At 45.5% G+C, this 21,821-nt stretch overlaps 1 long non-coding RNA gene across 1 annotated transcript; it reads left to right on the forward strand.

Moving 5' to 3' along the window:
• The first annotated feature begins 3,567 nt into the window (after window positions 1-3,567).
• Window positions 3,568-4,106, forward strand: LOC138504709 (uncharacterized). The gene is made up of 2 exons (XR_011279916.1): window positions 3,568-3,638; window positions 3,749-4,106. It is a non-coding gene; the product is annotated as an uncharacterized lncRNA (long non-coding RNA).
• The last annotated feature ends 17,715 nt before the right edge of the window (window positions 4,107-21,821 follow it).

Below are 21,821 nucleotides of genomic sequence, written 5' to 3' on the forward strand. Positions count from 1 at the left end.
CTCAAACTCTGCCTGGTGTTCTCCATTTCACACCCATGGAGTCAAGGCCTTTGTCAAACATCTCAAATGTTCGGGGATGGAGGCCAAGGGGGGGATGAAACAGCCACAATTGTTGACCAGGCTTAGGAAGCTCTGCACTGCTGACTGGTCCTTTGGGGCCATGGCCGCTTTGATGGTCTTGATTTTCTGTGGATCCGCTGACATACCATCTTTGCAGAATACAAAACCAAAGAACTCCAGGTGATCCTTCAGAAAATTGCACTTGTTTTTATTCAAAGTGAGACCGTTCTACTGGACTGCGCTTAGCCACAACTTGTTTTCATCGTATGTGGGTGTGAAAATCAGAATATCCTTGCTGACGTTGATGACCCAGAGAATGCCGGCTATTACTCCTCTGATGGTGCTCTGGAAGACCTCAGCAGCCTAGAAGATGGCAAAACTGAGATGAGAAGGTTGTGATGTATCAATACTCCTCATGTAGCGGCAGCTGGTTATAGCCTGCTCTTAGGACCAGTTTGTAGAAGTATCGGGATATATGTCAGCAGATCATTGATAGTAGGGTGAGAGGCCCCTCCCCTTTTACAGCCTTGTTGAGGAGGCACATGTCCACGCAGATACAAACTTTGTGACGGCTCTTGGGTTTCCGGGCCATGACGATGGGAGATACCCACCGTGTAGGGCCAACCACATGTTCAATGATAGCAACCTCTTCCAGGTTGCGCAGTGCTTGTTCCATAATATATAGGAGGAAACGATGGCCCCTAGCGTGGCCAACCTATATGTAGGAACCTTTGAAAAAACTCATATATATATATATATATATATATATATATATATATATATATATATATATATAGCACTAACAATCCTTTCACTAATAACATCAAAATTGGACCCACTATATAGATGATATTCTAGTAGTTTGGGAAGCTACACGGACCTCGGCTGACAATTTTTTCACATGGTTGAACAGTCTTAATTCTCACCTTCAATTTACTATGACAGCAAGCAAAGTATCAACTAATTTTTTGGATCTTACCATCTATTCCCATAATGGTGTATTGAAAGTTAAACCTTACCATAAACCGATTATTCCAGCCATCATGTAAAACATTTGCGTGATAACTTGCCCTTTGGCCAATTTATTCGTTTAAAACAGAATAGCTCTGATAAAGATACATATGAAAAAGAAGCTGTCGAACTAACTAGAAAATTGAGGCAAAGAGGTTATCCTAAACAGCCAGTTAAGAAAGCCGCCAAACGGGCTTTTAATAATAACAGAGACGCCCTTTTGGAACCAAAATTGGCTAAAGACAAAGATGAACGGTTAGTCTGTGTAAGCACTTTCACGGGCCAGAGCCTAAAGATCACGAACATTATTAAAAAAATTTGGAACATGTTTAACACATCTTCTCCCCCTCTCCCAATACCGATCTTTGCTTACAAAAAAAGCACGACAGTAGGGAATAGAGTGAGTAACAGCAGATTGAAAGAGATCACTGCCCCTAACCCTAAACTAACTACCCTGTGGGGCCTACCCGAAGCCATGGGTCACTACCCGTGTGGGTCTTGCGGAGTCTGTAAACTTACCACTAGGAGTAAAGAAATTGACATAGGGGGTTCCAAACCCTGGATTCAGAAAAGCCTAACCAATTGTAACACTGAGCATGTGGTTTATTTGATTAATTTTAAATGTGGTTTACTTTATGTAGGAAAGACCATCCGGAAAGTAAAAACACGTATAATGGAACATCGTAGCTGTTTAAAAAACAGAACTGAGAACGCACCTTTGGTGAAACATTTTTGTACTCTTAAACATAGTCACGAGGATTTCACATGGACTGTTGTAGTGGCTCCGAAAGGGTGCAACTCCTCTGCACTTCAAAAAAAGCTGTTTAAATGTGAACAAAAATTGATTTACATGCTGGGTAGTGATGTCACAGGCTTCAACGAGTCTGTTGAATGGCATAAAATCCAGCCATAATTCCTCTGGGGGCTTTAAATTCTGGTTCCCCCTCCTGTGCTCCTGTACCCACCCCCGAGGCGGCTACTAATATATGTGGGGGGTTTGTTGTTGTTTCTCCCACATTAGGCTCCTTATTTAAATTCTTTTGGACATCTTTGCCCTTCAGGACAAGACTTGTGATCTATTCCTGTGATTTGTGGTGCCCTTTTGGGTCTACCATTAACATTGAGTGGCTTACTACATTCTAACTGGAGGTTTCTATTTGTTCCCCATGTACGGTACTAGTGCATGCTCTTCTTTTGCAGCACCTACTCACCCGTGGTCCGTGATTACTGTCTACTCTACTTAGCCTTACTGGCACGGGGTACAGCAGTTTTGCACCACCTTGATCGGTTCATTGTAATGACAGTGTAGTCTAAGTATGGTTCGTTTTTTGCTTCCCATAGGGAAGTTACGTTTCGACTCAAGAGCACAATTCTGTTCCAACATGGCCGCCACGTGTCGCTTTTCTCTTTACTTGGTAGGCGAGTTTCCTACGGACGACTTGACATGGAAAATAGACTTAGCCGTTTCCATGCCTACGCGTCCGTTGCTCCCTCTAGTCCGGCTGTCCACCCGCAGACGCCGCACTGCTTTGCATGACACAGCACTATCCGGGACCGACCTGCTTGATTAAGGTGTGCCTTCTCTTGATGCTGAACTAGTTTGATAGCCACCCTGGCTCTCACGCTTTCCATTTTTTTGATTGCCCCATTATAACACTTCTTTTTTAGCTACCGATTCCCTATGCGAAATTTCTACATTTTTTGTATCACGGGAATGCAAGAACGATGCCGCTTCCAGTCCATGTGGCATTATAGCCCGGTTTTTGTACCGTGGAAGTTTATTTAGAGGTATGTTCGGGCTACATTTTACATTTTACATTGTATGTTTGCGCACTGAGGTTCCATTTTCTATGATTGGTGCTGTAGTCACTTATGCTATACGGACCTGTCTGCAGCATGGGTTTATGCTTTCTGTCTCACTTTGGGCTTCTTGATTAACGCTGATCGGTTGTTAGTCCATCGATGACTATGGGTGTTCTGGGACACGGGTTAGAGAGTGTTTTCACCTCTGACTTTCTGAGACTGACTCTAGTTACACTTCCTTTTGTGCCTATTACTTTTTGTAGTGCTCCAATATCTACTGATACTTTCGGACTAGTAACTGCTTATTTGTTCACATTTTGGTGTTAGCAGGCACTCACTATCCTGGCTTCTTCCCCTCCTGTCTACTTATGAAGTTAAGCGTCGTCAGCGGTGCTTTGCCACTGACCCTCTAGCACTGCTTGCCCCTAGGAACCCAGACGGATTGCTGATAGGAGAATTTCTCCCCTGTGTAGCAACGCACTCTTGGAGTACTGTGGATACCCCTTCTGAAACTTTTGACCTAGAGGACCTGTTTCCTAATGGTTTGGGCAGGTCAATGCTCCTTCACGACATACTTGAATGTTAATCTCCAACTGCGTGTCCTCTTAGCGTTCAATTTTTGTCTTGTGAGTCAAGATATTGTTTTTTTTAGTTAAGCTGACTGAGTGGCTTTTCCTATATTTATTTTTCTGTAGGACTGATTCAGCCACCTACGTCCAACTGATCTGTATTGAAGTTGTGAGCCCCCACGAGTACACCAAAAGGTAATTTACTTGTCTTTCTTGTGTTATAGTTCATTTGTAGAACTTCGCATAATCAACTAGCTACCCACCAGCTTACACTTTGGTTTTCTATGTATTTTTAAATTTTACAGGTGCTATGAAACTGACTCAGATCAAGTCTGTGACGCTTTAAGAACTAGGTGTTTACGTTGAAATCGTTTTCTCCTGATGAATGTTCGTGACTTGGTTTTGAACAGAAACATGTCGAGACATACCTCTGGATTAAAAACAGAGTGTGATAAGAATGGCATAATAATCCAGATGGATTGTGATACACAAAAAGTTTTTTGAAGTGTATTAAGTCTGTGTATTTGTTTTAGTTAGCATTTGTTTGCCTAGTACGTATTCCTATGTTTCTTTTGTCAAGTATTGTGATTTGTTGTGGACCTCTGAATGTACTCATGTTTTAACTCATTGTTTGATTACTATTAAAATATGTTTGGTAATTTGTATATGTGTTAGGTCCTACTTTTGGTCTTACTTTTAGTGACCAGTACCTGTTCTCCTAGTTCTGTCTCCCTTTATAATCTGGCAGTGCTTGTTCCACCAGTGGCCTTAGGTGAAATGGGACCCAGCAGTGTTTGAGCGCTACTGGCTGGACTGTGGGATCAATGTGGGGGTGTATTTTCATGTGAGCGAAGGCAGCCAATCCCCTCAAAGATATTGGTGAACTCTTCTAGCAAACGTCATCATTCTCCATGTGCACTGCCAAAGCAAACCTGACAAGTTCCAGTTCTTTGGTGGTGTTGTAGCTCAACAGAGTGGCAGTGTTCATATCAGTGACATAGACCTTCCCATGTATCATGGCGTCCTCCTGCTGGAACTTCATCCGTGCAACCCCTTGTAAATGTTTGGGAGTCTCGCCCCTGCATGCAAAGATTTCTACTCTTATGGGCCCAATGGATGGGCGGCTCTTCATTCCAGCTCATGACATTGACTGAAGCTCCTGTGTCGATGATGGCCGGCATTGATTCCCCTCCGATCAGAATCCTGCAACATGGCTGCTGCCACTTCGATTGTTTGTGCCCCAATGCTGAGATGATAAAAATGTCCCGATTGTCGTTCGAGTCTTTGGGATCGCAGAATTCTTCGGTGCCTACCTGCCAGACGTTTTGCCTGGCTTCTGGATGATATTGCAGATGTGCCAACCTTGCATAACTTGCTGCGCTACACACCCGAGGCTGGGCACCGACTGCGATGCGATAGGATACATCCATTGTACTCACAGGACCATGTGGTGGGGAAAACAGGCTGCCGCTCTGTCTCTCAGCCGTTGTTCTGCAGTGGACTGCTGGCACCAGCCCTTCCAGGGCGACGTTTCAAGATGGCCTGTACCTCTTGGAAATCCAGGGTTTGCAATGCTGCTTCCGTTTTCCAGACTCTGACTTCTGTAAGTTCATTTAACCGGCCCAGCTCCAGGATATGTTGTAGTGGAATCCCAGGCTCCCTTAGGATCTGGTTTTGAAGTTTGTTAGAGTGGCACCCTTGGATTAGCTGAGCTCTAACTTCATTGGTTTCATCCACCAGAGCGCACATGGATTTCAATTGTGCATGGAATGTGCTAATCGGCTCCAGCGCTGCCTGCCTCGCTTGTTGTAGCTGGAAGTACTCAAAATGTGCATTCACCTCTGTATTTAAATACTCAGCCAAGGTTCTTTTGGCACTGTCGTGCGAGTCGTCATGCGTAGGAAGAGTTTTGAAGATTTTGTGTACGCCAGAACCTGCACTTCTTCCGTCTGTCATTATCAAAATCATCATTGGTGAAAGTACAGTTCAAATCTTTTGGTCCAGGTTTCCAATTTGGGCCCAAGTGCTGAAGGTGTCCCCTCAATATCAAACTCTTCGATGGGAATTGACAACCACCCTTGCTTGATGGCCGCATGCTGCCTTGAAGTAGCCACGCAAGTGATGACCTCATCCTCGAAATAAGCCATCCTCGTCGCCATTTGTGGGGTTCTTTGGGGGAGATGGTGCTCACGAGTACCAGCAGGGTAGTCCTATCCCTTAACCCAGTGACCCAGGGCCTGGGGTCTCAGGTCTGTATATATATTTCAGTATACATGTATGCCCTCTGGGCAGGGACATGGCACCTACTAAAGGAGATACACACCAGAACTTTTAATAGTTTTTTTCTAACGTGCCTAATACCGTACCCGAGTTTGGTTTCTAAGCATGGATCTGGGATTTGAACCTCTGTTGCTCTGTGTGGTCTTGCTTCCAAGACCAATCGCATTGCCCCTGTGCTGTCCTCCGTTCACACTGAGCCTGTGCGCTCATTCACCACCTTTATTTGCACTGGTGATGCATCTTGGCATCACCACGTGATTGGGTGAGTGTGTGTGTCGGCACGCGCATCTGCTAAAATCACGGTGCTGCGCTGCAAGACTGGAGTGCTACCTTGCATTCCCACAACAAGATCTGTGGCGTCTGAAGCTACATGTGTCCACAGTGGCCACATGCAAGCCTGTACCGCCTCTTGCAGGGTGTGGACTCACCAGCGTAGTCTGCTCCCTCCCAGAGCGAGGAAGCATCTCCCTTTTCTCCTCACCAAGCAGACACGCTGCGGCGCAGCCAGACACGCTGCTCTCCAATGGGGCCACCGGGTCAGGCCGCACACCCACCTTCTTCTTCTTCGCTCAGGTGTCCGGAGCACAACAGCGGGCCACTCCCACCATGCAGCAGAGGCCGCTTTGCATCTTCTTTCTCCTTGGTGAGGGGGTGGGAGAATCAGATCCACCTCCCCCTTCTCTCCTCACCGAACCCGCCGCAGACCACTTGCAGGGCCCAGCCAGGAAAGCACCAGACGGCCACAGCGGTCGGGCAGGCTCCTCCTCCTTTCCTTGTGGCGAACACGCCACCGTCAGTACGGGGGCCCTCACTCCTCATTGCCAATGTAATGTCCCGCTTTGTGAAAAGAGGAAAATATGAGGCCGGGAAACCCAAAGGAAACACACCAAACACCAGTTACAAAGGAACATACAAAGTACCTTATTTTAAGGTCAAGCAATGACAAAGTCAATGACAGGTCAGATAGCTATCGGCCCTCAGTACAACACAACGAACTTCAACGGGGTTCGATGTATTCGGTGAGAGAATGTACATTGGGACATTCAGGCTTTTATACATTTCTCCAGCCTGTTGTCCAACCCCTTCGCGGGTTATCCATTCCATGAATGTATTACTGGTCTAGGGTCTCTGCCAGGTCAATCTTCTAATACATACATCAGTATGCGCATAGATCAGTACCGTTGATACAGGTAATCCATTTACATGCAGGTCAACAGAAGGACAAGGTCTCAGTTCACGACCCTAACAAGTGGCCTGTAGGCAAGTTATACATTAGCTGTACGGAGGTCATGTCGACCAGATTCTGTTCAGAATGGCATTGTCCACCATTTTGATGTACAGGGTGACTTTTACACAGCAAGAGAACCTAAAATGGCGGTTTGATTCAAGATGGCGGCTTACATCAATTTCTAAGGTCAAGACCTTGCCGTAGAGTTATTCGCATAGTTTTAAGCAACTTGGCGTAGGCCAATATACATACAATCGTTACAATAGGAGGTATAATTTAATATCCAGTTTGACAAACCCTCCTTTTGGTCTATGCCAAGTGCTAAGACTACTTCTGATTTCCTTTTAAGTAACTCCATACGTCATCGTCCATATACCCTGAATCGCCGTCAGAGATATCTATGGCCATCAGGTCGTTCACTAAGATCTCTTTTAACACATACTCCTTGGAAGTTTTATCCGGGGCATATACTTTGTGTCCTATCGTACCTATCGCCTGAACACAACATCCCCCTAGCATCGAACATATACTAGGCAGACATTGGATACACCAACAAAGGAATAGCAGAACTCCCAAAATGATCACCAAAACTGAAAAGTACCTTCCAACCCCAAGATCGCAAGAAATCCCAAAACCAAGCACTAAGATTCCAGTTCACCTCGGGAACATGCACTTCTGAGCTAAGGACATGCAGATTCTGAATTGCTTTGAAAATGGTTGGGCAAGAGTCTGGTTCAAAAACACAGCAAGCGGACCCCACTAATTTGCATACTCCACCACGTTCAGCCAGAATGACATCTAATGCCATCCGGTTCTGGAGTGCTACTAATCTTATCGCTTTCTGCTCTAATGTCATGTTATAAAGTATATCTATGGTCCGGTTGATGGTTCTCTCCAGTACTCTCGCTAGTCTCCTGATGTCTTCGGAATTTGCTATCTGCCCCCAAAATGGCACAACTGATTTCGCTATATCTCCCATCACTTGTGCGGGGTTATCACCATTCTCGTCCCGCAGTGGACGAGCCTTTGAAACTTCCAAAGTGCTTGCTATGAATACCCCAGGTAACAGGATCCCTAAATAACAGGTTCCCTGCCAATCCCTGGGCAACCATGGAAATGCTACATTACCGCAAACGAAATAGACAGGTTCGCCCACAAACAAAGGTCTGTTTTCCCCAGTCAAATTTGCAACATTGGCACAGCCTTTAAAATCTCCCATTGACCAGATACCATTCCTCTGTATGCAGAAAGTAACTGAATCAGGGCTATGGTTAACAGAGTAAGAAGGAGGCACGGCATCCTTATTGCCTATCGGAGCCATTTTAAAGGAAACTAAAGATTGGAAAGGACGGGATAGTCTATCAGAAGGCCTAATTGAAGCAACGTTGAGTTTGCTCCTATTTGCGAAAAGCGAGCATCCCAGGGGAGTCAGAACACGTTTCTCAAAATCATTCAAATTAGTTCCATCAAAGTTCCCCGAGATGCTATCATTCCATCGGCCAAAGAACAGTGCTCTAAGAGAGGCATAACAAGCAGTCGTCAAAGGTAAAGGATGAATATACCAACCTAGCCCCTTATCCCCATGTTGCGGTAAATGTGAACAGACCCAACAATTGGTTTTGTTAAAAATGCCATGTGTCGAATTCATAATCAGCATCATAGTATTATTGTGATACTTCTGTCTATGCTGAGAGACCCTAGGTGACAGAGTATGCAGGTGTACAAAAGGAGTAAAAACAGTAGGTGCAATTTCAGTTGGCAAAAGAGGCTCTAGTGGATAAATCTCAACGTACCAGAATCCTAAAACAGTTACTATGAAAACCCCAATTATTATCATCAAAACACAGCAATACGTTCTCAGGGCCCAGGCACATTATTCATTGTTCAAGTTGGTCACCCCCTTATTTACAAGTCCAATGCGGGCAGTAGCGGTGGCAGGCATCGTAGTCTTCGGATGGAAACCCCAATGTTCGTTGCTGGCGACCCCCGGTCGCGCGGCTTCTTAGTCCTTCCCCAACCCTAGCCAACAGAGACCTCTTTCTCAAAATTTGGGCAAAAGCAAGCCCTTGATGATCCTTTCCTTCTTTTGAATGCACAGTCGAACAGTGCCGTAGGTCTATTTTCTCCACCGAAGATTATATCTGGTGGTTCCCGGTACTGTTTGATCCGGAAATAAGGTAACGTCACTCCCTGAGGGAAGCAACGTATCAGAGGCAACGGAAGTTGCAGAATTCGAAGCAATGGTTTCCGGAAATGACTTTTCCAAAGAGTGTGGAGACAAAATGAATGGTTACCCAAACCCCACGGGCTCAGAGAGATTCTCCGACTCACTCACAGTGCTATTTGCTGCTTCAGGATCATCGATTGCAGCGTTAGCGAGGGGTTCTGTTTCTTCTGTAATGTGCGGCATCGGGTGAGGAAGTTTCTTGACATGCGTTGCATGTATCCAGTTCTTCTTTCCAGCCACCCGCACTGCCGTTTGGGTGACCAACAAGACCTGGAATGGTCCCCACCAGCGAGGCGCGAGGCAAGAAGACCGCTCGTATGCTCTCACCAGGACCCAGCTTCCAAGCCAGATGTTGTGTCCTGGGCCCTCATAACGTACAGGTAAAGCTGATCGTACCTGATGATAAATGAAATACAGATTTTTAGTCAACTGGTTACAGTAGTCTGAAAGCAATACATTCTCAACATTTCTCAGTGCTTTAGGTTTCGGAAGACCCCAAATATTGGCAGGTCTCCCCATCACCACCTCAAATGGAGAGAACCCAGTCTTAATTTGAGGGGTAGTGCGCATGGCTAATAACACGATCGGTAAGGCGTCCGGCCATTTTAGTTTGGTACCGGCACACGTCTTAGCGAGTTTGTTCTTTAGGATACCGTTATGTCTCTCTACCAACCCGGCACTTTGAGGATGTCTAGCCAAATGAAATCGCTTATCAATATGTAGTGCCGTACATATCTGTAAAATTACAGCAGCAACAAAATGTGGACCATTGTCTGACCAGATGACTCTTAGCAACCCAAACCGCGGAAAGTACTCCTTTATCATAACTTTCACGGTGGTCATGGCTGTAGCATCTTTGACAGGGAAAGCCTCAACCCATTTACTAAGGGCACAAATGACCACAAGGACATATTTTAAACTATTGCACCGCTCCATCTCAATAAAATCAAAATGAATCACTTCAAACGGGTCAGAAGGAGGCCCAAAGCTACCCCTTGGAGTTACCGTCCCCTTCCCCTCATTGTGCTGTAGGCAAATCATGCAATTCTGGACATAATGCTGAACAATTTTCAAAATCTTATCATTTACCCAGACTTTCTCTAATATTTTCGTAATCTGTTGAGCACACACATGTGTGGGACTGTGTCCCATAGTAACCATCATGACTATGTAGGCATTAGGAAGTAACCATTTCCCTTCAACTGTGTCCACCCAACACCCATCATCATCTAATTTCCCCAAGCCTTCAGCCCATTTCTTAGATTCTTCCATTGTGGCATCAGCTTGGATATCCCGCCCAGATCCAATATCCTCGTCCATTACATAGACATCCCTAGTTTCTCTTAGAGCATACATTTCTATGCGAAGATCTGTGGCATTGTGTCTGGCTATCTGATCAGCGAAAGCATTCCCTTTTCCTACATCGTCTGTGATCTTGCGATGCGCTGCACATTTCATGATCGCTAACTGACTAGGGAGCGCAAGCGCCAAGAGCAATTGTACTATCAGGGGGCCATGCTGAATCTTGGTCCCACTTTGGTCTCTCTGACCAAAGTCTCCCAAAGTTGTGAGCCACCCCAAATGCATACTGACTGTCAGTATATATATATTCACTGTTAGCCCTTTGGAAAGCTCACAAGCTCGGGTTAATGCTATAATCTCTGCGGCCTGCGCGGAGTTATGTGTAATTCGCTTGGTCTCTACAACCGTGCTCAATGCAGTGACTGCATAAGCAGCTGTGGATGTACCATCCGGAAGTTTGAAACAGGAGCCATCACAAAATAGCTCCCCTTGCGCATTATCCAAAGGAGTGTCCTTAAGATCAATTCTGCCCTTTGTTTCTTGTTCAGTAGTATACAGGCAGTCATGTGACTCATCATCACCGCAAACAGTATTTTGCGGGAAAGGTTCAGCCGGATTAAGAACACAACACCTCCTAATTTGTATATGGGGAGCAAACAAAATTAATTCATATCTCGTCAATCGTGCGTAAGTGAGGTGTTGCGTTTGAGTTTTGTTCAATAGAACATCTACAGAGTGAGGCACCATCAGGGTTAGATCATGGCCTAGGACCATTCCCTCACTCTGTTTTACAGACGCGGCAGCAGCAGCGACAGCTCGCAAACATCTTGGCAAAGCGCATGCGACAGGATCAAGGGCGGAAGAGTAGTAACCGCATGGCCTATTCTTCCCTCCATGTTCCTGCGTTAATACAGCCAAAGCGCATCCATCACATTCATGCACAAACAACACAAAGGCCTTGTTGTAATTTGGTGTACCCAAAACCGGTGCAGAGCATAATGCAGTCTTGAGAAGCTCAAATGATTGTTGAGGTTCCGATTTCCATGGCAATGGCGAAGAAATGCCCTTCTCTGTCAAAGCCAACATCGGTTTTATCACTAGTGAAATGTTCGGGATCCAAAACCTACAGTAAGAAGCCATACCTATTAAGGCTCTGACTTCCTTCTGTGTATTTGGGACAGACATGCCAGAAATGTGTTTTATTCTTTCAGGTGTCAATCTTCTTCCCTCCTTTGACAGGAGGTAGCCTAAATAGGCGACCTCCTGGCAACAATATTGAAACTTCTTAAGCAAAGCTTTGTGACCATGCTTAGCTAGATGGATGAGCAACTCTGCCCTCTTTACAAGAGCTCTCAGAATCTGCTGCTAAAACCAAGTCATCAACGTACTGAAGCAGCGTACAAGTAGGGGGTAATTCAAGAGTATCAAGCTGTTCTTTCAAGGCCCTTCTGTAAATGCTAGGACTCTCGGTGTAACCTTGAGGTGCACGAGTAAATGTGAACGAGCGTCCCCCTAAGGTGAACGCGAACAAATATCTACTGTCCTTGTGTATAGGAATACTGAAGAAAGCATTCTTCAGGTCCACAACACTAAAGTAAGTAGCCGTAGCTGGAATCATAGTTAATATCGTCGTCACATCAGGCACAATTGGAAAGTGTGGAGCGACAACTCTATTAATGGCACGCAAATCAATTATAAAACGAAACGGAATAGCATTATCGCCTTTTTTGTACATGGGTAGGATCAGACTATTGCACAAACTTCCTGTAATCTCCTCAATCACTCCACGATGCACAAAATCGGAAACAATGCTCTTCAAAGCTCACTCACCTTCAACCGAGATCTTATACTGTGGAATACCTGGCAGCTTAATACCATGTTTCAAGACTATTCTAACAGGCTCAATCTGTAGAACACCGACATCATTGTCATCAGCCGCCCACAAACACTCTGGGACATTACTGAATTCTGGTGGCAAAGGTCTAGTCAAAAATTGTGAAACAGAAAACTGCTGTGGTGAAATCGTCAAACACACTCCATCAGATGAACAATGAATTACCACATTTCATTCCTTCAACAGATTCAACCCCAACAAATTCTCTCCACAATTCAAAGTCAAAAGAAAGGGACAATGGTCCGTAAAGGGACCCAAAGAAATAGGTACCAGCGAAGAAACCGGACAAATGACTGGTGTGCCAGAAAACCCTATGGAGACATTGGTTTGCCCTGACAGTGGAATGTTTGGAACCCGAGAATGATCAATGGAGCACTTCTGTGCTCCAGTGTCTATCAAGAACTGATGTTTCCTATTTCCCACTACCATTTCAACGTAGGGACCTTTCTGACTAACAGGAATAGGTGTAGGTTCCAAACCCTGCGTCGGGCAATCCTAACGAAACAGAATATCATCAGACGGAAGCTCCTCAGAGAGGTAAGCAGCAGAAGGGTGATCGAATATGTTTCTAGTATCCACACTCGAAGTCTGATTGTCCTGTGAAAAAGGTTGCTGAGGATCCTGTGAAAACTGACCTTTACCAGGGTCCCCCACCCCGGGGCAACCTCTGGGTCGTCTACCCATACTCGCAAATGTGTTATTCGACCTCTGTCGAAGGACGGGGCATTGTGCACGCCAATGACCCTCCTGGCGACAATTGGCACACTGGTTAATGTTCACAGGACCCAAGGGCACATTCCCTTGTGGAACATACTGACCTCTAATCTGCGAACTACCCCCTCTGGGGCCTCTAACAATTTGTTGTAACAATACTTTAGTCTTTAAGTCTCCTTTTCTCTTTTCTACTCTATCTCTTTCATTATTGACACGGTTCTCGTAGTACTGAGCCATGTGCAGTACTTCTGATTGGGATTTCGCCTGCCAAGCGCTCTCGGAAGACATAATCTGTGACTGGATGTCAGGCAGCAGTCCACGCACAAATTTGTCCACAAATAACCTTTTCCCAGATTCTGTGCCTAAATACTGTCCACTGAAGTCCGAGAATACTTGTTCGAACCGATTAAAGAACTCGGTGGCACCCTCAGATTTCCCTTGGACACAGTCCGTAAGCTTGTCCCAAATAATTATTTTTTCGTGAATTATAGTTTTTAATTTCACAATGATTCTGTCAGGCAAACTGAGTATCACCTGAGGCGGTCTCTCACCAGCTGGCCTTTCCCCGTCAAGTCTAATTATATTAGCCCACGTATCTCCCAACCCAGGTGCATCATCTATTGTTCTAACCTGCTTCCACAAATCTACGGGCAGGAGTACAGGGAATAACAAGTCAATATCGCCTAGGGTGAACACTGAGGACTGCAAGACGGACTCTATCTCTTTATAGAATCCTGTCTGATTTTTCCTAATGTCGGGAATAGATTGCCTAATAGTGTTCCCTTCCTGTCGTGAAAACGGGACGTGAACAAACTGTGATACATAATGTGCAGGAATGTCCACAGCAGCTATACATGCTGCAGCATTAGCGGCAATCTCAACTTTTGGGACAAATGTCAGAGGTACCTCTCTCATAGGCAACTGAGATGTAGGCAACTCCGAACGCTTACTAAGCAACAGAGCTAAGTAGAGCGCTAAAGCAGTCGAAGAAGTGTCAAGTGAAAAAGCTCTCTTATATACCCAGTAACTCTGTGGGACAACTAACCTTCTTCCTCACACATTCATCCTGCAGGTACTCTACCATTACCTGAATCACCTTCCTCTGCATTTCTAGCGTATATTGACTTTGTGTCATATACCTCAACCGGAGTTATCGATAAATCCAAAATCCATCTAGTCACATCTTTTGTACAAATTTGTGCTTCCTCAGATGGCCATTTACGACACGGAAGAAATCGTTTCTGTACATACATACTCTCCTCTTCGTCACCCTTGTTCCGTAACTTCTCCAAATCTCTCCTATACTCAAACAACCTCTCGACATGCTCAGGTACTTTCTCCACAGTATCTCTTGATAGTGCTAAAGTATTCAGATCCCTCAGCCCCTGTGGGAGATCCACATTATTTAATTTACCCCACATTACGCATAAATGAATCCCTAAATCTTCAATAAAAATATTTTTCTCAGGAAAATTATCCATATTAGACAGTGCGGCAAAAACATTAGCTCGATCATCTCTCTCCATACAATGCTTAGCCCATGCAAACAAATCCCGCTTTTTATCTGTAGGGACAGTATTACGAGTAACAACCTTCGACCCCGCACCCCGATCAACTATAGTCGGTACAGAACCACTCAGGAGTGGAGGTGCAGGCAGATTCAATGGAGGTGTTATTACTGGTGCGATGGGAAGAGGTAGTAGAGCAGGCAGAGGAACAACAGCCGGAATAATAGGAGCAACAGGTTGAGCAGGGAGAGCAGGAAGAGGCAAAGCAACAGGAAGAGGGTCATACGGAGGTGGTGCAGAGGCACCAGGCCTTCGCTCATTTAACAATTTGTCAAGAAACTCATCAGAAACATGAAGGTCTTTAGAAGGATGGATTTTCTGAATACCGAGTGAGAAAGCCCTATCCACATTTTTAACTGACTCAGACTGTTTGTCCTGATCATATAACAACGCCTTTTCAGCGTTCATTTTATGACGGTGTGCATGTTTTTCCCTACTCTTAAGCTGCTGCAACGCTTCTTTTTTCCAATTCTGTAGAACATCAAATGTTGCGGGTCTGGCCTTTTTCTTTAACAAGACCGACTCTAAGTATTTAATACGAGGGATCTCAAAACTATCATTGATTGGCCACTGAAGTTCGGAGGCATGTCTGGTTTGTCTGTGCCAAATATCATTAAATACTACACTTCCAATGCCATGTTTACAATACACAGTAAATGCCGGCGACCCCTCCTGAGGTGCCGGGCGGCTAAATTCCAAAGATTGTTGATCGCTGTGGAATAATGTCCTAAAGCAGCCAGACAATTTCCTAGGCATTTCTCAAAAACTTGGTGTTACCTGGTCAATAATTGTGTCTGCAGATATAATGCGCCAAATTCAAATTGTCAGGGTTAAATTAAGAGTCGGGTCACGACTCACCTGACCAAACCTAAGGAGGCCCGTACGGTTTATCAAAGAACTTACCTAACAAATTCGACCTTGTGTTTGGTGATTTCGGAAAATCTGCCTGCCTCAAAAGTGGACCCTCGTCAAGATGCCGTCCCAGACCGCACGGCTATCGTCCAAGGATCGGATCGTGCAGCGCTGTTGAGGTGTCGCGTCTCGTTCAGTTGGGCCCGTAATATCACACCGTCCGATCCCGGTCAGATAGCATGCGTCAACCTTCAATGGTCCGGCATCAATCTTGAGGGTCCCTATTCGGGCGCCAACTGTGAAAAGAGGAAAATAATATGAGGCCGGGAAACCCAAAGGAAACGCACCAAACACTGGTTACAAAGGAACATACAAAGTACTTTATTTTAAGGTCAAGCAATGACAAAGTCAATGACAGGTCAGATAGCTATCGGCCCTCAGTACAACACAACGAACTTCAACGAGGTTCGATGTATTCAGTGAGAGACTGTACATTGGGACAGTCAGGCTTTTATACATTTCTCCAGCCTGTTGTCCAACCCCTTCGCGGGTTAACCATTCCATGAATGTATTACTGGTCTAGGGTCTCTGCCAGGTCAATCTTCTAATACATACATCAGTATGCGCATAGATCAGTTCCGTTGATACAGGTAATCCATTTACATGCAGGTCAACAGAAGGACAAGGTCTCAGTTCACGACCCTAACAAGTGGCCTGTAGGCAAGTTATACATTAGCTGTACGGAGGTCATGTCGACCAAATTCTGTTTGGAATGGCATTGTCCACCATTTTGATGTACAGGGTGACTTTTACACAGCAAGAGAACATAAAATGGCGGTTTGATTCAAGATGTCGGCTTACATCAATTTCTAAGGTCAAGACCTTGCCGTAGAGAGTTATTCGCATACAGTTTTAAGCAACTTGGCGTAGGCCAATATACATACAATCGTTACAATAGGAGGCATAATTTAATATCCAGTTTGACAGCTCCCGGGACAATGGAGCGGGACACATAGTTGGCGGGGTAACCTGGATGACAAAACATGATGTGATCATGCAGCAGAGCGGACCATAGGGTGCACCCTATGCTATCTGGATCACCAGATAGATGACAGCGCTGGGGGCACCCAGCCAACATCGTGGGACAGGGAGCACCCTGTCACCCGTATTCACACAGGCACCTTCATGGCCTGCGGGCACCCAGGCCAACACGTGACACAGCTGGAGATGCCCTGCAGGGACTCTGCAACCATTGAGGGACAGGAGGACAGCATTGCCCGTCAGGGTCACCATCCTGGTGTAGGGCCCTATACAGGGAGGGCCCTGTGCCTGGTACGCAGTGATGCGCGCTGCAAGGACGACACATCAGGCAGGAGTCAGTTGGTTCCAAGACTGATGGGCGGTAATCCGCTCATTACTTTTATTAGTTTGGTCACGTAGTCACGGACGGCACGAGCCTTGGGAGATACCATGCTCCCAGGAGGGGTGACACACCACAGCTACCTACTACTATGTTCCAACAACCTTATTTTAATGCTACTACCACCCCGCGGCCAATGCCCTATTTTTCAGCTAAGAAAATATCTTTTTGCTCTGAGCATAACACCTTGAAACCACAAATAGTTTCTCAAAAATGGAAAATATTTTGGGCACCCCATGAATAAGAAAAAGAGCTCTTAAAACAGAATAGGCCCTCTTTCAGTTTGCATTGTGTAACAGTGGCAGCGGAAGAGGAGGGGCTTGGGGAAGACAGACAGTAAAGAAAGAATCCAGAAGGTACGTGTCTTTTACTTTACATTTAGGAGATTAGCTTTCGAATGGTAGTTCCTGTGTAGAGAACGCCTTCTGAATACTTAGAACCTGGGCGTATGCGAAGAGATAAAGCTTGTGTTCTGCGCTTTCTGATTGGCTGTTGAGGTCGTGCTGGTGTTAATTGTGCAATAATGTCATTAGTGGTGGGCTGAATCAGATGGTAAAGGCCGGCCACTCGAGTAAAGTGTCTCAAGTGTAGAACCAGTGGGCATTTGCCAAAAGGTTGAAGCAGAAAAAAGGTATGACGCGGGCGTGAGCATGACAGAGACAACTATATTGTGGACGAGGACGGGAGATTTAGTTCCTCAATGTGCATAGAGGAGGTAGTGGAACCAGAGAGTAGCCTATAGGATCGTGGACCAGGGTGCCTCATGGTGGAGGATGGGCCTGGAGGCGGGACTGTGAACATGGGCAGGCCACGTTGCGCAATTAGCAAAGTAGTTGGTCAAAAATATTGTTTAGTTGTGAGGAAAAGATGGCATGCGGTACAGCCGGAGTGATGGCCAGTTTAGGGTCACGTACATTGGGAGATAAAGCCTGCGTTCCTCGACGTGATTGTCTCGCAAGGCAAGGGACGCTGCGAATATGTTTGTAATGTCAGAATTGTGACCAGCACCTCCTGGCAACAAAACCAACGCTAGAATAGACCTGCTGCAGGGGTTTATGCTTTCCTATGAAACCCCTTCTTTATTTTTCACCAGGGTGCTGTACCCCATTTTGTCCACTTGATGTCGACATAGGCCAGCCCTGAAATTCTTAAGTAATTATTTAAACTTACTTATAAGAGTTCCTATCCATAAATATGCGGTCCTCCTATGTCTGCACTGTACAAGGCATGCACATCACGCAACGTGTACTGTTTCAAAAAATGAACTATATCGTCATGACATAAAACATTTATCCCTTGCAGAAGAATTAGGCAATATTTGCATAGCATATTAAAACTGAAACCTCTTTTGGCAGTTAGTAGTGTGATTTATTCAACGTATTGGTACTCCTTTTTTTTAATCAACATCAGAATGTTGAAAGTCAGTCAACTCTGAATGCGGTAAACGTCCTTGTTCCATGGTTCTTTGCAGCATTTGCATTAACCTTCTCAGCGGACACGGACTAATCGCCTTGCATTAAAGTGCGCTGTACTCTGCAGGAAAAAGTAACAGTCGAGACAGTGAAAGCATGTTTACACACTCGATACTTCAACGACCAGAATGCATCTGTTGAGTTAACTGAAAACCCAGATCTGAAAAAACTGTTGTAGTGACGAACCGGGATGCAAAGTTTTCAGAACCATAGGATGGCATGGATTAGACCACAGCAGCAGGGAAGACTTCAGTAAGAAAACATATCATCTGCCAGCTGCCCTGGCTGGTCTTTGCCACTGTATCACTGCTACTGTAGCACTGACATTAAACACCATCTTCTTAACGCGTGTTACTATTTAGTACACATGTTTGAAATATAAACATATTTTCGCCCAGCAGTCACTTTCACGCTTTGTTCTTCTATTTGGTTAAAGTGTACCGTAAAATGAAGCCAAAAAGACACCAGGCACCTCAGAAACGAAATAAAATACCTTCTAGGGGCTAGCGTCTTTTTTTCTGTGTATGTTCTTTTTACATGCGGCATCCCTCCGCACCAAAAGATCCCGGGGGCGAAACGTTCCAGCGACGAACCAGGTGCGCCAAAATGGGCAAGCCAAAATGTCTCCTGCGCCAAAGCGCTCGCGGCGAATTGGCCCGCGCCAATAAGTCCTGCTGCGGTTTCTTTAACTGTATTTTCTTTTCGATGTATGGGCAACTGAATGCTTCAATCAGAAGAAACCACTAAAGGTGGGATTGTACTTTTGGTCTGGTTTGGGTTATTGTACTTGCTTAACGCCGAATCCATCGAAAAATCAACTTCAGGGCGATTTAGACAGTGACTAACCGAACTTTGTGTTTCCCCCACAATGAGCCGCTTTTTCTGCTGGAAAGTACCCTCCAATACTTCCACCCACCTCAGAATGATGGTGCTGGAAACCGCGGGGGCGAATGTTGGCTTTCCACAATATATTTAGCACGAGCTCAGAATCAGCCCCTCAGACATGAATTCACTTCCCTGGCCCCCATTAACTTATTCACTACACAGAGCACAACTGTATGTTTTCTTTCCCGGCAGAGAAGTACTTCTTGCACGAGACGTTAAGAGGTTCAGGAGTAATATATACATATTACCGAAGGTCCAGCTAGTGCATACAAATACCTACATAATGACGGCGTAAAGCTGTTAAATAATTTAAAGATAACTTTGACAGACACAGCTGAACACTAGCAATGAATAAAAGACTGCCAATGTTGAGCCCAGGAAAGTTCTATATTTCTAGAGTGTGCAGGTTTGTGGGTAGACTGCAGGTTGTGCGGCTCATCTGACTTCAAGTTGCATAGACACCCATCTGCGTCTGCAGCAAGAAACTCTGCATTCCCAGGCTCGAAACCTACTTACCAGACAACATCTACCCGGTACTGAAGTCCCACGTTATTACGTTTTACAGAACCAGCAAAAAAAATATGAATGTACATTGGCAGCACAGACAGCGGAGTCGTAAGAAAACAATATAGACGGTAAACATTGTAAGTGCATACATGGAGCACCAAATTTCTCAGACTGCGGTGGATGGGAGGGAAGGGTGCCAATGGGTGAGGTTTACCAGCTTCTTTAGGACACACTCCAGTGTTCCGAGCTCAGTCCTTATTCCACCCACTTCCCCCATATTTTTCAAAATGTCCGAGGGCATCCCCTTGCGGTGTATATACGTTGTTCCAGGGAGGCACATCTGTTCACTTCGTTGGACCATCGGTCTAGGCATATTTTATCCGCAGAGCCCCAGGTGGCAGCGATTAGTCTCTTTCCTGCCCGTAGCGCCACCCCAAGGAATGCTTTTTCATATTTGGTGAAGTCCGTTTCTCCCCACACCCCCAGTAGTATCAGTTATCCCAGAGAGTCTAGTGATGCACGCCGGCCAGAACTCCCAGAACATGTGGAAAAAAGTGCCCTCAGCTCTTTTAGATCAGAGACCTTCCCCATCATCGGCCCCTCCCCATTTAGCTGTCATTGTCCTAGAGTAGTATGACCTGTGTAATATTCGGAGCTGTATCAGTCTCAACTTGGCATCAATACCTATTTCCCAGGGGAACATCAACGCCTCCACGCATTCTCTGCCTCTAATCTGCCTAGGTCATTTTCCCTTTTTTTCTGTCAGTTTTGCAAGTTCCCTAGTGCCAAAGGAGTTGATCGCCTGATAGAGAGTGAAGGTGACCTTTGAAGGAATGCAGTCCGGGAGAACAATTGTTTCCAGAGGGGAATAGGGGGGTACGTCAGCAAAGTTCGGGAATTGGGTGTTGATGGCATGCGTGAGCTGTGCGTATCTAAAGCAGTCCATATGTTGCAACCCATATTTCCCTTTCAGGCTTTCAAAATCTACTAGTCGCCCCTCTTAAATGATATCCGCCAGTGTGCATAGACCCCCCTCTCCCAGGTTCCGAAGTATCCCATTCTCTGTATTTCGGGGAGGTATGTGTTGTGCCACAAGGGCTGGATCAGTGTTGGTCTGCCACCCCATCCTATGTGTCGGTGCGTCTCCTACCAAACTCGGCCGGTATGGTGTGACCTTCTTGGTATCCCTATCAGGCTTTTGTTGTCGTCGTACAGTATCTGAAGGGGGGAAAGAGAGTTGCTATCGCTCAATTCTGCCCACATGTGTGGGAGCCTTGGGTCGCCTTACAGCCATTCATTTACCGCCCCTGCCTGTGCGGTCCAGTAACAGATGCGAATATTCGATAATCCTATACCACCCTCCCATACTGAGAATTGGAGTGTTCTGAGCACAATGCAGGGTTGCTTCCCACCCAGAGCAGTGTGCGTAGAGTCATATCAATGGCTACAAAGGTTTTGATGGGGAGTGGGGCGCTCTGTAGGACATAGAGGAGCCTTGGGAGCATCATCATTTTAAACAGTGCCGCCCTCCCCAAAAATAATAGTAGAGGTGACCGCCAGTGTGAAACATTGTTTATGAATCTCTCCATCACCGGCTGCAGGTAAGTCTGAGGAAATCATCTAGCGTTGGGCTGACCCACATGCCCAGGTAGGTGAAGCCCAATACCCAGAAAGGGTATGGACAAGGTTCGGGGATCGCCGCGTCACCCCCCTGAATAGGGAAGTATATTGTTTTTTGTATATTCAAGCAGAGTCCTGTAAGCGACTTCAATTCAACACTACAGCTAAGTCAATGCCTAGTCTGGGATACTGATAGAAGCCCTTATTGATGTATTTTTATGTCCAGTTTGTTTACTCTGGATGACAACCCTTATATAACCCCCCTCTCTCAGAATCCCCCTGACCCCGCTGAGCCAAGAAGTAGGTTTGTTTTGCAAATTTAAAAGGTTTATTTGAAAATTAAACAATATATATATATCATACTTTTATAATAAATTAATATTTGATAGCACACTTGTGAAGATGATAG

The sequence above is a fragment of the Ambystoma mexicanum genome, chromosome 11 (genome assembly GCF_040938575.1).
Source record: "Ambystoma mexicanum isolate Mex_15411 chromosome 11, UKY_AmexF1_1, whole genome shotgun sequence".
Taxonomy (NCBI): Eukaryota; Metazoa; Chordata; class Amphibia; order Caudata; family Ambystomatidae; genus Ambystoma; species Ambystoma mexicanum.